The following is a 15108-nucleotide window of genomic DNA, read 5'->3' on the forward strand; positions in this document are numbered from 1 at the left end:
TTTATATACATGATAATTCTAGGTAATTTTTATAGTTCTTAACACACACACACACACACACACACACACACACACAGTAACCACGCAAAGTGATGGCAGTGTTAATTACCTTGACTGTGGCAATCATTTCACAATGTATACATTTATCAAAACATCACATTGCATGACTTAAATATATACAATTTTTGTCAATTAAATGTCAGTAAAGCTGGGGATGGGATTGTTGGAAATGAGACCAAATTCAATGTCAATTTATGCATGACACCCAAAATTTTCCTGCTCTAGCCTCTGAGCTCCCAGAGGTCTGTGTCTTTAACTGTCACATATTTACTGTGCTTATATTATCCCTCTCTGCACCCCTCATGACTGAGGGTTCTTCAAGGCCAGGGGCCAGGCTCTATGTGTCTTCGGTCCCCAACACCTGTCTGGCAAGTGGTCAAATGTGTTCCATGCTTTTTCTTTTTCTGTGAATGAGTAACAAATAGTCTTTGACTCTAAAAACAGTGTCAGCCGGGGACAGAGAACAGTATTTCTGTTGACAGGCCTGCATTGAAACTGGGCCAGCCACCCCTGTAACCTCTCCAGGCCATCTCTTCATTCGCAAAAGGGTCCCAGGCTTACGGGTTTATCGTGAGAATTAAATGTGATAATTTTAGTAAAGTACCTAATATTATGGCTGGCGGTTATTAGCAGGTGTAGATGGCACACAGTAGGTCAGTTGATTTAGACCAGTTTGTCTGCAATTCATCCTTGAAAACCTGAAAATAAATGCAGAAATGGAGAAATAGCACGCTTAATGCAAACAGATTAATTGTCCGTTTTGACTCAGTCACTCTTGACCGTGTGAAATGAACTAAATGCGCTATTTAAAATGTCCTAGGTGCCCTGCGGCTACCCCATAGAATGTGCACAGTAACCAGAGGCCTGCAGGAAGAGCATTTATACTGGAAAGAAGTTCTAAAAGTTGGTCCGTAAGAATCAAAGCACATCAAAACTTGTGAACAGTCTTATTTTCCCTATTCCTTAGGATCGTCTTACTTTTTCCTTTTATTTCCAAAACAACTTCTATGAAAAGCAAAGATATTTCCCTCCCTTCTTCTCTGCAGCCCATTGCCAGCTAAGAGGAAGCTGGGGTTCATGTGTCCTAAACTTTAAAACTCTGCTGGTGATTCTCACTGGACCCCGTTTTGCATCCGACCGTCTGAGCTGTCTCAGGGAAGCTGTCAACTCACATAAAACTTTTCACAGCGAAAAGGCTCATCTCATGATCAAATAGGAGAAGTGGACATGGAGAGACAAAGGAAGACCATCTCTGGAAGCTCAGGAGTCAGACTTTTTAAACTGAACGAGATTCAGAACCGGTTGCTTTCAGAAGACACTGAACCTCCTCATCCTTGACTTCCTTGGGGGGCTGCCCCCGAAGGAAGCACGCCAGCCCCGCCATTCCCTCGCCGCGCAGAAAACCCATCTGCTCCTGAGTTAAAGCCATTTTCTGTTACATTCTCCAGCATGCTAATTAAAGAGTGACTGCAGGATGGGGAGGCTGCCAGATGCTATGCAGATAGATCACTGTCTTTTTATACGGTTAGGCAAACGTTTAATTAAAACTGCAGCTGCCGTGTCTGCTCCAAGCACCAACAAAGCTACATCTCATTTATCGGAGCAAATCATTTCCTATTAGTGTCTTTCAAGAGGTAAAACAACTTAAAACAGACTTTGCTGAAATATTTAATGTCTTTGTACATGATTTAATTAAACGCACCAGTAATTACACCAGGGCAGCTTGAGCCTGACTTTCCTTGGGGTTCCTGTGGGGTCTCCTGATAATTAACCAAATGTCATCCCCCACCCCGCCCCCCGTGACCTAATTTGGAGTGGAATGACAGAGAGCCTAAGTCGAGGTATGGGTGCTCAGCCTGTCTCTACTACATTTCACTTGGACTTATGAGTTTTAATGCATTTAAAAGGCTTCTTTTTGAAAAACAGAGAAGCTTGAGGGGAGATGGCAGTGAGATGTGGTACCAGGCTCTGCCTGTTCTGGAGCCCCTGCTGATGGCTGACACTCTCCCCAGCCAGCCCTGGGGGCCGACCCTGAGCACTCTCTTCAGGAAGATGTCCATTTCCTTTGGGCAGAGTCTTCTTTGGTTTTGGAAGTATGCACCGTTTTCCCCCTTTCAGCTGAGCACCGTGTTTTGATCATCAGTGGATTTTAGCTGGAAAACAGGATGCATGGCACAAAATTCAAAACCAAATCGTGACTATTAATGAAGGCTAACTTGAGGTCAAAATCTGAGGATCTGTCCTGACCAAGGATCTTGAAAACAAGATCCAGTCTCCTTCATTGATGAGTTTTAGGTAAAAGTCTTAGGATCAAATGCAGGGCCAAGGAAAAAGAGACGGGGTTAAAAAGCCGTGGGTCTCCTGGGAGATGCCCTTCGGCTGCAGATTCCCCAGCTCACCTCCGGGGGACACATGCCTCCTGCAGGCAGCCAGCTTCCCCTCTGCGTGGCCGGTCCCCAGAGGCCTGTAACAGAAAGGTCAGTGGGGAGGCTGGTCTGAAAGAAGCAGTGGCGGGATGTGGTGGGAAGGCCAAGGGGACCGTCCTCTGCCGGGATGGCCCTGCACATTTGACCCGGAGCTGTGGACCCTCTCGGCTCTCTCCTGCCTGTATGCCTGGCCTCCCGTGTGTGCTTGCCAAGCATGACCAGACCAGCAGTTTGCTCCACACTTCCTAGCACCAGGGCTGTTTCCCTCCCAGGAGAGCTATGGAGAAATGCCAGCACCATCCCGAGGGGGCAGATCCCCCGTGTGCTGTTACGTACACGGAGAACAGCGCTCTGCCTCCAGCTCTCCCTGCTTCGTCCCTCCCCACAGCCCTTGCCTGGGCTTCTCAGCTCTTGTCTTCAGAAACCCACTCCCTTTTTTTTTTTTATTTGGGAGAGGGCATTATTTTAGGGTTCGTTGGCGAGTCACCAAACTGTCCCATCACCAGAGTGACAAAATACTGCATCAAACAGACAACAATCAGGGGTTTTTATCAAAGCAAACTTCCTTCCACCTCCTCCGCCAGAAAGAAAACTGCCCAGTCCAGCCTGCCTGGCACTCAGAATACAAAGATAAATAACAACATGGAGTGCTGGCTCAGCCCAAAGGTCCAGGAAAGATGTCCCAGAGAGCAGCGGGCCATGCTCACCTGGATGATGGGAAAGAACTGTCCAGGCCGGCAGGAGGGGGCAGGCGCCCCTGACGACGGGAAGGGACTGTGCTGGGCTGGGGCACCGCGCCCGGGCGGTGTGGGCACAGTGCCAGGCACAGGCCTCACAATGGCTTCTGTCCAATCAAGGTTGTGGGGATGGGAAGGAGGTGATAGGACATAGCCAGATTCTGGATATATTTGCAGATGGAGCTGTGCAACTGGATGTGTGCGAGAAAAGTCAGAAATGGCCTAAGGTTTTTTTTGTTCTGAGAACTGGTAGAATAAACTTACTGTTTATATTAATAAAGGTTTGTACAAGGAACAGATAGGTGGGAAGTGGCTAGTTGATTCCACTGAATAGATGGTACTGAAAAGAAAGATCTAAGAGCTCTCTAGGAGGCAGAAATGACACAATCTGTGGACTAATTAGGTGCAGGAAGCAAGGAATAAGGAAGAGGGGAGAGTCCAGGATGACCGGCTGGTGGACGGGAGCACTGACCTTGCCGTGACGGAGTACAGGAGGGAAAGGGACTTCGTGGCGGGCAGGTACCCAGCACGTGGCTGCGTTCACAGGCCCTGTGATTCGTCCAAGCGGAGACGCCATCAGGGGCTCTGGAGCTAAGGAGAGAGAAGAGCTAGAAAATTTTGATACCACTCATCGGTGGTGGAAATTGAAGCCACGGGGTGAGTAACAGAGCACGTAGGGATGGACCAGATGCAGAAGCAAACAACAGAAGGACAGAACTTGGCTGAGCAATACTTAAGGAGAAGGAGAACTCAAAGCACATCAATCCTGATCTAATCCAAACTTTCTTGTTGAGGAAAGGCACGTATTATCTGCATAGGAGAGTCATTAAACACTTTTAGAGGTCAAGTCAAATTTACATAATAAGATAAAGGACTAGGTTTTAAAGAACCAAAGCAAGGTCACTTAAATTCTTCTATGCCTCATATTTGACAAATCGAGGCTATCTTACTTTGAGAAAATATTCAAAACCTTTTTATTGTGTCTACAAAAAAGAACACTTATCATAAAAGTAAAATCTGAGTTTTCATAAACCAAATACATTCATTTAACTGGAACCCAGAAAAATAAATAGCACCTCACCAGCACCTTAGAAGCCCCTCCTTGCGCTCCCATCCAGTTACCCCAAGGCAACAACTGCCTTGCTCTCTAACATCACAGAGTATTTTAACCAGTTTACATACTTTATAATCATATAACATCTATTCTTTGGTGTCTGACTTCTTTGCTCAGCTTAGATCTGAGAGATTCATCCATACGTGTGGAGATACACATCATGCATGTATCACTGTGCAGCATTCCACCAAATCTATACCCCATGATATAGTTATTAATTTTAAAGTCAATGGGCATTTGGGTGACTTCCTGTTTAGGACTAAATAATGCTGCTGCAAATATTCTAGAAAGTGCCTTTTGATGACTATATATACAGGAGTGGATTTACTGCGTCACAGGATGCACATATATTTAGCTTTGCTTTTCCAAAGCGGCAGCACCAGTTGAGCTCCAGCCACCGCGCGTGAGCTCCAGCTGGACTGAAAGTTCACAAACAGGAGGAATTGTTGCAAAGGGAATTCTTCAAGGAGAAGAAAAGGGCCAAATCCCAAAACTCAATTTTTTTCCTCATTTTAATTTTCCGTGGCTTAAAGACTAGTGATGGAACTAGAAATTACTCCAGTGCTCTATATATTTGATTTGTATTAACTCTGGTAAACTATAACCCCCCTTGTCTTTCAACTTAAAGCTCACTTTCTCAAAGTCCAACACAAATGCTACTGTCTCCATAAAGTTTATCCTCTCAACTTAGCAGTGATGTCATTTATTTAAACTCTTTCATTTTATGTTTTTCATGTTCCAACTTGTAAGTTGGCCATATTATCTTATATCCTTTGATTTATTACCAGCTTGAAGTATTTTCTTAAATATCAGTGTCTATTCCACATAGGCTTTTCCCCATACAGGGAGATTCTCATATATTTGTTTAGTGAATAAATAATTATCACATTTATTGTGATGAATCCCACTCACTGATTTCCAGTTCCACTCATTTATTATTTATGTAAGACCCAGCGTGTGTCAGTATGTCCTTGCCTTAGAGAACAAATGATGAATAAAGACTTGATTTCATAGAATTTAAGTCGGAAGCTGTCTCCAGCTTGCCCCAGGCAGCACGGGGGGATGGAATGCGGAGGAAGGCAGCAAGTGAAGCAATTTTTATTGTTCAAAGGACTGCGGGGCAATGTGCTGTCTGGGAGCTCTGGGGCCTTGGCCATCGGAGGGGCGCTGGCAGCTTGGGTCTGCATGTGCTGCGCCGTCTGGGGGGCTTGCATGGCGCAGCCACGCTGTGCCGAGAACTGACAGCACCATCTGTTCTCTACCAAAAAGCACATTTATCATAAAAGTAAAATGTGAGTTTTCATAAACCAAAATACATTGTTCCCTGCTTTTGTGAGCAATGGGACTGAGCCTGCCCTCTCCAAATGAGCACATGTGCATTACACACACACACACACATGCGTGCACACACGCGCCTGGCCCCAACCTTCGCCCCCACCTAAACAGAAAGCACTTGATTGGCTTTTCACGTCAGGTTTTCATCTTGGCAGCACCTTCCAGATGAGTCAGGTACCTGAATACAGCCCTAGTGAGATCCTCCTCTTTCCAAGTGGTAGGAAACCGGTATTCATGGCGTGCAAAGCCCTGCAGCCTGGAAGAGGAGTTATAGTGACAGATGGCGCCTGCCAGGAAGCCCAGCTCAGCGGAGAGCAGCGTGTTGGAAGGGAGTCAGTGCTCTCTGGGCAGAGGTCCGACCAGGGCGATGGGGAAACATGGCGCTCTGCGCTGACAGAGCCCATTTTTTGGGGGGGGGTTTAAATCAATCAAGAATTTATAATCCAAATTACATTTCCTTGCTCAGTTATCAAGTCAGAGCCCATTTTTAAGACACGTTAAGAAGAGCTATTTTGTTCAGCATTCCTGTGTCTCTGTCCATCATTTGGAAACAGCAGTCACTTCCTCATATCATCAGCATCATCTTCATGAAATGCACATAGAGGAAAGCCCATGTGGAATAGACAATGATATTTAACATGATGAACGAGCCAGAGGTGCTGAGAACGTATGTGCGGGATTTCCTGTGCTTGTCTCAATTCTATACCATTGTATTGTTTCCCAAATATATGCCTGGAAGATTGACTAAGCGAATAATTATGTAATTGATTTTTCTGCAATTGCAAAGGTTTTCCCATAAAAATGTTCACAAAAAAGAAGTCCTTTTCTCAGAATAGGAGTCGTTATTTTGGGCTCAGAAAATATAATGGCCTTGAGGATACAGAGGTATGTTGGGGTCCGCGTGTGTGGATGGGTGGAAGCAACCATCGCTCTCAGCAAGATGTTGGTATAGTTAATCTGCAAAACAAGTCTTCCACACAAAATATAACATAAACCAGCATGCTAACAGCCTGGAGGGTCATAAGAAGTGGTGCCTGAAGAGTGGAGGTGAAAAGGGAACCAGCAGCCTTCAAGGCAAGCCTGTGAGCTGGCTGTGGATGGCCTCTGTGTGGGGCAGGAGGAAGTTTCAGGAGCCTAAAAGCTTGGCTTTTACGCCCACAGGAAGCTCGGCTTGAGTAGCCCACTGCCAAAGGTTAAGTCCACTTGAAACCTGCATAGTTTCAAAGTGTCTCCCGCCTAATATGTAGCGATTACCAAGGGGAAAATTGTAACTGCACAGTGGGGCTTCCTTGCAGAGGTCATTTTAGCCAAGGGATTGTGGTTAACAGCGTGAGAAACACCTGTCACTGACTTCTGTGCCCTCGGAACAGCGCGATAGCAAGTGGCATCCCTTCTGGGGCACCTTTGCCAATGATGGATATGCCGTCGGCACGGTCATGAGAAAACATCACACCCAGAGTGAGGGGCGTTCTGCAAGGTGACCGAGCACTGCTCTTAGGATGTGTCAAGGTCACGGAAAAGAAGAAAAGAACGAGGCACGGCCACAGACACAGAGGGACTAAGGTAAGGGGTCAGAGCAACTGAACGGGACATGAAAATGTGCAAATCCAGGCCCAGACTGGTCCTAAGACACAAAAAGGTACTAGTCAAAAACCTGGTGAAATCCAATACCGTTCTTACTTTATTGACCTTAGTTCATAGTAACATAACAAGGTTAATTTATTTGTTTTGATCAATGTCCTGTGGTTATGGAAGATGTCTGCATGAGTGCGACTGGGTGGGTGGGACTTTTATGCTGTTTCAGCAATTCTTTAAGGCTAAAATTACTATTATTTTTAATTACTTAAAAAGGAAAACAAAGAAAAAACTAGGTACCACTGACCCAGTGACCTTGGTATGGCTATAAAGGGGTCAAGCAAAAAACGGCAACAAGGAAGGTGAACCGGGAAAAAGAGGCCACTACATCATAACCAGAAGCATTTATTAAATTCAGCTGAAGGGCTGGGAGGGCCACTTCTTCTCTGACGGCTACAGACTGTGGAAGATGGTGTGCGGGCATGTGCCCACTCACTCCTGCCCACCTGCGGCACCTTCCGTTCAGTGACAAGCCACTGCGAGTGGAAATGTGAACTTCCAGAGGGAGCTGTTGGAGACATAGGTGCCACCAGCATGCCAGCCCCTTCCTCCCTTCATCAAAGGCCCTCGGCCCTGGGACTTTACTGGAACCACACAAACAGGAAGGCATTAAACAAGCCACAGACTCAAGAGGCTGGAAAAGTGAGTGTGGGAGAAAATATTCATATTAATCAAATGCAACTATCAATACATTCAGTCAATGTAAATCAATTATTCCAGGGGTTATGTCCCTTGATGCTCCTGCGGTTTTTAAAAAAATATTCTTATAAGAAAAGATAAAGCAAAAATGGACAAAACTCCAAGGAAAATGAATAGATTCATTTTTCTCTGTTAATTAATAAGCTCAAGGAGATGAAACACTTTTAAGAAAATGCAACTAATACAATTAACAAGCTTTATCTAATGAAAGAGTTGGAGAACACTCATCCCTTTCAACTGTAAATGAAGCATTTACAAATTCGACCGTATAATTAGCAACAATTCAAGTCTCAATGTAGTAGATTATCTACACCAAACATACTACTTTTTCTGCCCATTGTGGAATTAAATTAGAAATCAGTAACACAGAGCTACATAAAATTCTTCATAATTGTAAAATAAAAACAAACTTCAAGGAAGAATCATTATGGAAATAAGAAAGTACTCGGAGCTGAATTATAATTCAGGTACTACGTATGAAAACTTGAATGGCCCAGCTAAAGTGGTCCTTACAGGGAAAACTCACAGCGTTGTGCAATAGGAGAAGAATTTTAAAACAAGGACCTACACATATACTTAACAAGTTAGAAAGAGATCAGAATAAACCTAAGGAGAATGGGAAGAAAGAATAAATAAGGGCCAGGGTAGAAAACCAAGGCATTACAGAGAATCAACAAAGGCAAACACTGGTTCTTTGGAAGGAAAAATAGATGATTCCAGCAATACTGATTTTTTTTTTAAATAAGGAAGTTGCAAATAAGCAAGATTAGGAATGAAAAAAGACATGAGTAGAGTAGAGTAGATGTTAGAGAAACAGAATGCACATTTGAGTGATGTCAGGAAGCCCCTATTTTAGTCCCCCTGCGTTTCAGTTTTTCCTTACTAGCTGCTGTTTTTGGCTCATTCTATCCAGTATTTCATTCTTCTAAGTTAAATATTCCATTTCTCAGGTATTAACTCATCTTTAGTCTATACACCATTGTGCTTGCGGATTCTGTACACTTCTCTGGCCGACATGGTTGTAGAAAAATGTAGACAGAAGCCCAGAGGAAAGCAAACTCCCGCAGCCACAGAGGCCCCTGTGCCCTCGGACCGGCTGCCCTCGCTGCCCATCCCCGCGGCTGGTCCTCACTGCCCTCTCGGCGGACACTCTTAAAGCCAGTCAGCAGTCACCTTTTCCTGTGTATCTCTATATTAACCTCTAGGGTAGAAATAACAGGTAATTTATCTGGGCAGTTTTGGTGATCTGGGAAAAACAGATTTTCTTTCACCCCGTGATTCTGCTGGGAGCCCTGGGGCTGTAGCTATTAAGACTGACAGGGTAGGCCCTGCAGCAATGCCTGTCTCTCTTCGGGCCTGCCCCCCTTTTACAGAGAGGTGTACAGAGCTAATGGGTACGGCAGATGTCGCAGTCGGAATCCCAGTCCAGGTCTGCTGGGTCCAAGTTCTGCCTCTTTTTCTGTGATCCTTTGAGGTTAAGTCTTGGTTTCCTGTGATGTGTTGTTTCTATCTTTATGTGCTATTTACAACTTCCATGCTTTGTGTGGCTGATGGCATCACAGCTTCCGAGGTGATGCCAACAGAGGTGTCTGAATAATTTTACACTAAGGAAGGGTGTTATTTATATTTTTATATATATATATATATCCTCATCAGATTCTGCAGACACACAAAACCGGCATGCAGAGAGAGCACATTTTTTCCGTGAGTGAAAGATGGAGAATTAGGCCAAATATTAACACTTTCAGTTCCACTTGACTAATGGACTGAATAGCACAGACACAGACTTTCCCCGCCTTTGAAGTACCCATAAGAAAACCCTCGGGATCATAGGAAGACTGTTCATGTCTAGGAAATGACGACTACCGATTTTGTGACGCAACTGAAAGCCTAAAGGCGCCCTTCGAGGTGACGGAGTTAACGGTGCCGTCAAGCCTACCGCTCTTGGGATCAAGTCCACGCAGCTTTGTGTGGCTCGAATGAGAGATTTATACTAAACACCACTATCGTTTTATTCAGGAGATTTTTATGCCACGAAGTCTCTGTGCCTATAAACATACTTATCTTCAAAACCTTTTGCCAGTGGAAGGGTGGGTGGAGTCGCCCCATCAAGAGTGCAGCGGGCAGTTCCGGACGGGGAGGCGGGGAGACAATGAGCATTGCCCCTTCCTCTGTGGCAGGTGTGCTTTTACTTCCCCAGGGGGGTGGAAGGAGTTTAAAGCACCTGCCACACTAGGGAGGCCCCATCCCCACGCTGTGGATCACACGGTCCCCTTCCAGGTGTCCCGGAATCCCCCCCCACTGTCCTGGGGCTGCTCCCCCTCCGGGTCCCCTGCCACCTCTTCCCTTTTGCTCTCCTCCTGCCCTTGCTGGCCTCAGACCTTGGTTCTCAGTCCTCTGTTCCGCTCCCCGTTCCCTGAGCCATCTCACCCTTTGCCTCCGTTCCCACTCCCCCCTGAGCACACAGGTCCCCGAGTCCCCACCCTCAGCCCAGCCGCTTTCCGGGGCTCCAGGCTGGGGTGTCCGACCGCCTGTAACCCCGCTCCTGGTACGTACATCACAGGCGCCTCAAGTCCCAAATTAAGTCCTTTGCTTTTTTTCTCCAAACCTGCTGAGACTCTCCAATTTCCTTTTCCAGAGATCCCAGGCTAGAAACCCGGGGTCATTCTCACCTCCTACTGTCCTTCACTTTCCTCATCTGGTTCTGTGGAGTCCGAGTGCCATAGATCCTGAGATCATAGTAAGATTACTCATTTGTCCATCTTGCTTTATACCAGGCTGTTGGAGGAGGTCATCGAGAGCATGTGAGCTGGACCCCAGCAGTCAGAGGCTCCTCGGCCTCCCCCTGCCCCTGGGACGTACATTCTGCCTGCCGCCCCCATTGGGGAGCAGCGGAGAACAGGTGTGCTGAGCCGCCTGGGCTGTGTGGCTGGGTGAGCCTGGCGAGGCCTCCCCATGAACCCCGAAGGTTCTGGAGTGGGGCGTGGGGATCTACTGCCTTGCAGCCGCCCAAACGAGCCTCATGTGTAGGTTTCCTTGTTAAAACTGCACCCCCACCCCCACCGTCTGGGGCGGTCTGTCTCCTTCTTAGCCTCTCCTCTCCCTCGGTGTTTGGGGGCTGGTGCCAAGCGTCATCTGGGACCTCACGAGTTGTTGGACCAATACTGGCCACCCTAGGTCACCTTCATATCACAGGGGGACTCAACACTTCAGTCACAGGAAGAGGCCTTGCCACTGGTCGTCTGGGCCCTTTATCTTCCTTCCCAAATAACCTCTCCACACTGACCCATGTGACCTTTCCAAAATAGTGAATTTTACCCTGAGTCTTACCTCTGCCACACCTGTCAGCGCCTCCCCCCTCCAGCAGGCCCCAGTGGGAGTCGGGGCTGCTGGGGTGTCTTCACTAAGCTGATCTGAGGGGTGGCATGGAAGAGAAGGAGAAATATGTATTTTCTTAAAAGCTACCACCAGAATATTCTAATGTATGGACAAGTCTGAAATTCTCAGAGGAAGGCGCCCAACCAAATCACACAGATGAAAGATTAAGCAATTTGGGTGAGCCACTCACACTAACGGGGATGTAAGCCAAGCGGTGCCCCGTGTCTCTCAGGCTCATTGAGAACCTCCGACCAACAGGTTCAGTCCCAAACCCAGCAGGTGCAGAGTTCCCTGTGACCTGGCCTCGACTTACAGTGTCATCCCCCGCCCTCTCTCCGAGAATCCTTTGTTCTAACCATACTAAGCTTTTAAGCCTCCTAAAGGTTGTAATGCTCTTTTGTGCCTCTCTATCTTCACAGATGCCCTTCCCTGAATCTGAAATCTTTCTCCTCCTGTTCTTCCTGGAAAGCCCCTGTAAAGTACTTTCAAGCTCTTGTGTGTTAAACATCCCTATGCTCTGGAAACTAGAGTGCGTCACTTCCATTCATGCCCGTTGCTATTATTGCACTTACACTGCACTTACCTCTTTGCCTGTTACCCATTAGCCTGTGATATCCTTAAAGACTGAGACAATACCTTACACATTTTGAGTCCGTGGCACCTGAAACAGTACCTAATCTGTATATGTGTTGAACAAACAATTCCTCTGCAGAAGATATTCCGAAAAGGTCACCTGCCCAAATTTCAGACACTCGGGCAAGGATTAGTCTTTGATCTGAATTAGTTCCAAAATGGCCAAAGCTCCACTATCAACCACCTCTTCTAATCCTGAATCCTTCCTTTTTGGGCTGATGCTCTGATTCATATAGGTCTTTGCTAAAGGGTATAGATATTTAGCTAGCGAGAGTATGGAGAGCTTAGTGTTTAGAGTATTTATTTTTCTGGGGACAAAACAAACCAAAAACAAACAACTATCTGAGTGGTTCCCATCAGGGGTCAACTATCATCTCTGGAGGAACCGACTACATGCTGGGCAGTGTACCTGGCCTTGAGCACACAAAGATGAAATAAATGCAATGGAGTTACGCCCCAAATCTACTGGGGCACAAAGAGATGTTTGATTAACTCTACCTGAAAGAATATGCACAGTCTGTAGAGTCGAAGAGAAAAGGTGATTTCTTAGATAACAAGGGCTTATTATTTACAATAGAGCCTTGTACAAACAAGACAGCAATAATGTCCTTTAATAATTGTCCTCTCTTTTTGGATAGGAGCCCAAGTGTGGTAGATGCCGACAGCGGCTACAGCCGAGCAGGCACAAAGGGACAGCAGAGCCACCGATGCGTAGTCATTTACTGGGAGGTTTAACATCTTGTAGCTCAAAGAGGGGCCTGTGCCTTAAGTATATTTTGCAATGGGTAAAAGTATTGACTGAGCCTGGATTCCCGAAGTGAAAATAGAAATCACAATGTACTCTCTTTATCACTGGGTCATGCTGATTTTAACAAAGGCAGGGCTTTATACAATCTTATTTTTATGAAAAAAATATTATTTCTGTACAAAAGGAAACTGGAAACCCAAAGAAACTAAAATAAATGACTCCAAACCACATATCAGCAGTCCATTTCATTTCAGACTCCAAGCCCTCCGTTTTTCCGTCACACCAAGATTGGATTGCCGTGAATAATGGACTGGATTCACAACACAAGTGGGAACTGTCACTGAATTCACTTACCTGACAGTTCATCTGTGTTCCAGATCCAGCGTCCCAGCAAGCAGTGCACCACCACGCAAAGGCTGTGTTCCCCCAGCCCTTACTGTCGGAAGCTTCTCCCTAGGCATCGTGTATGAGCAATTCAGGAGAAATCATAGTCTTTTCAGGAGTGTCAGGAAAGGAAAGCTATGGCTTAAAATTTCACGCAGGTTCAAGAAGGGGAGAGTAAGTGAAGTTTCTCATTGTGGATTCTGTCTTCGTGTGGTAGAGCTTATTACCTAAAAGATGGGGAAAAAATGTCAAGAATTCTGATTATTAGCTATCGGATACATACCGACCCGTGGGGGGAATCGTCAGGCCCAGAGGCAGCTAGACCTTGGCTGAAACCCAGCTCCGTCCCCTTCTACCCTCGTGACCTGGGCCCTCACTTCTCTGTATAGACCGTAGTGCTGACGGCCGCCTTGGGGGTGCTGTCGGGAGCAGAGGAGACACTGCACCAAAGGTGCCTGGTCCGGGATATTCTTAGTGAGGCTTCATGTCCTTCTCATTTCTTTCCCGAGGCCCCAGGACTATTCCTTGGGCTCCCGTTGGCCCCCCAGCCTTCTCTTCATCCCCAAGGATGGGTTAGGATGAGCTGAGTGAGAGGCTAGGAAGAAAAGTGCCCTAATTTGAGAAAGGAATCAGACATCCAGTATAATGATCAGCATAATTTATAAATTTCATTGGTCTTTTTTGATATCTAGCTTTTTGTCATTAATCTTGTATTTTCTTATATTAATAAGATCATTAATCTTATATTTTCTACTTAGTTGGTTTCCATTTACTTATTATGTTCTTCATTCATCTTTGGTTTTATTTGCTTTTTGCTTTCAAGGTGGAATCACCGACCAATGATTTTAGACTTCCTTCTTTTTAAAAATATCTAAGCACTGCATTTCACATTTTTAAATGCTTTTCACATATTTTGGCTTGTTATATTTTCATTTTCATTTACTTCACAGCATTTCCTCATTCCTGTTGTGATGTTTTTCTAACATGAATTATTCACAAATGCATGACTTCAAACCTGAATTTACTGAAACTTGCTTTTTGGCATGTAGCCTACTTTAGTGACTCCTTCCTATGCACTTAAAAATAATGTGTATCCTGCAGTTATTTTACATAACATTGTAAAAGTATGCATTTGGTCAAAGTCGATAGTGTTACTCAGGTCACCCACATCTTAAGTGATTTTTTGTGTGTGTCTGTTGTATCAGTTGCTGAGAGATGGTTGTTGAACTTCCCAGCTATGATTACGGATTTGTCCATTTCCCTTTTACCATCACATTCCCGTTTAATGTATTTCTGAAATGCTAGTAATCATATACACATTTTCATTTGGAGCTTTTTCTGGGAAGTTGATCCTCTTACCATTATAGCCTTTCTCTCTTTATCCCTGGTAATATATATATTTTAAATTACAGTATCATTGATATACAATCTTATGCTCAGGTTTCACATGAGCAACATTGTGACTGCTACACTCCCCCTTATAATCAATTCCCCACCACGAACCCCAGTACAGTCACTGTCCATCAACATAGTAGCTGCTAGACAGTCACTACTTGTCTTCTCTGTGCTATTCTGCCTTCCCCATCCCCCCCCATACTATGTGCGCTAATCATAAGGCCCTTTAATCCCCTTCTCCCTCCCTCCCCAGTCCGTTTCCCCTTGGTAACTGTTAGTCCGTTCTCAGGTTCTGTCAATCTGCTGCTGTTCTGTTCCTTCACTTTTGCTTCGTTGTTATACAAATGAGTGAAATCATTTGGTTTTTGTCTTTCTCCGCCTGGCTTATTTCACTGAGCATAATACCCTCTAGCTCCATCCATGTTGTTGCAAATGGTAGGATTTGTTTTCTTCTTATGGCTGAATAATATTCTATTGTGTATATGCACCACATCTTCTTTATTATCCCTGGTAATATTTCTAAAGTCTAATTTCACTGATAGTAATATAACTACTTCGGCTTAT

This window comes from Manis pentadactyla, chromosome 2 (genome assembly GCF_030020395.1).
Source record: "Manis pentadactyla isolate mManPen7 chromosome 2, mManPen7.hap1, whole genome shotgun sequence".
NCBI classification, from domain to species: Eukaryota; Metazoa; Chordata; class Mammalia; order Pholidota; family Manidae; genus Manis; species Manis pentadactyla.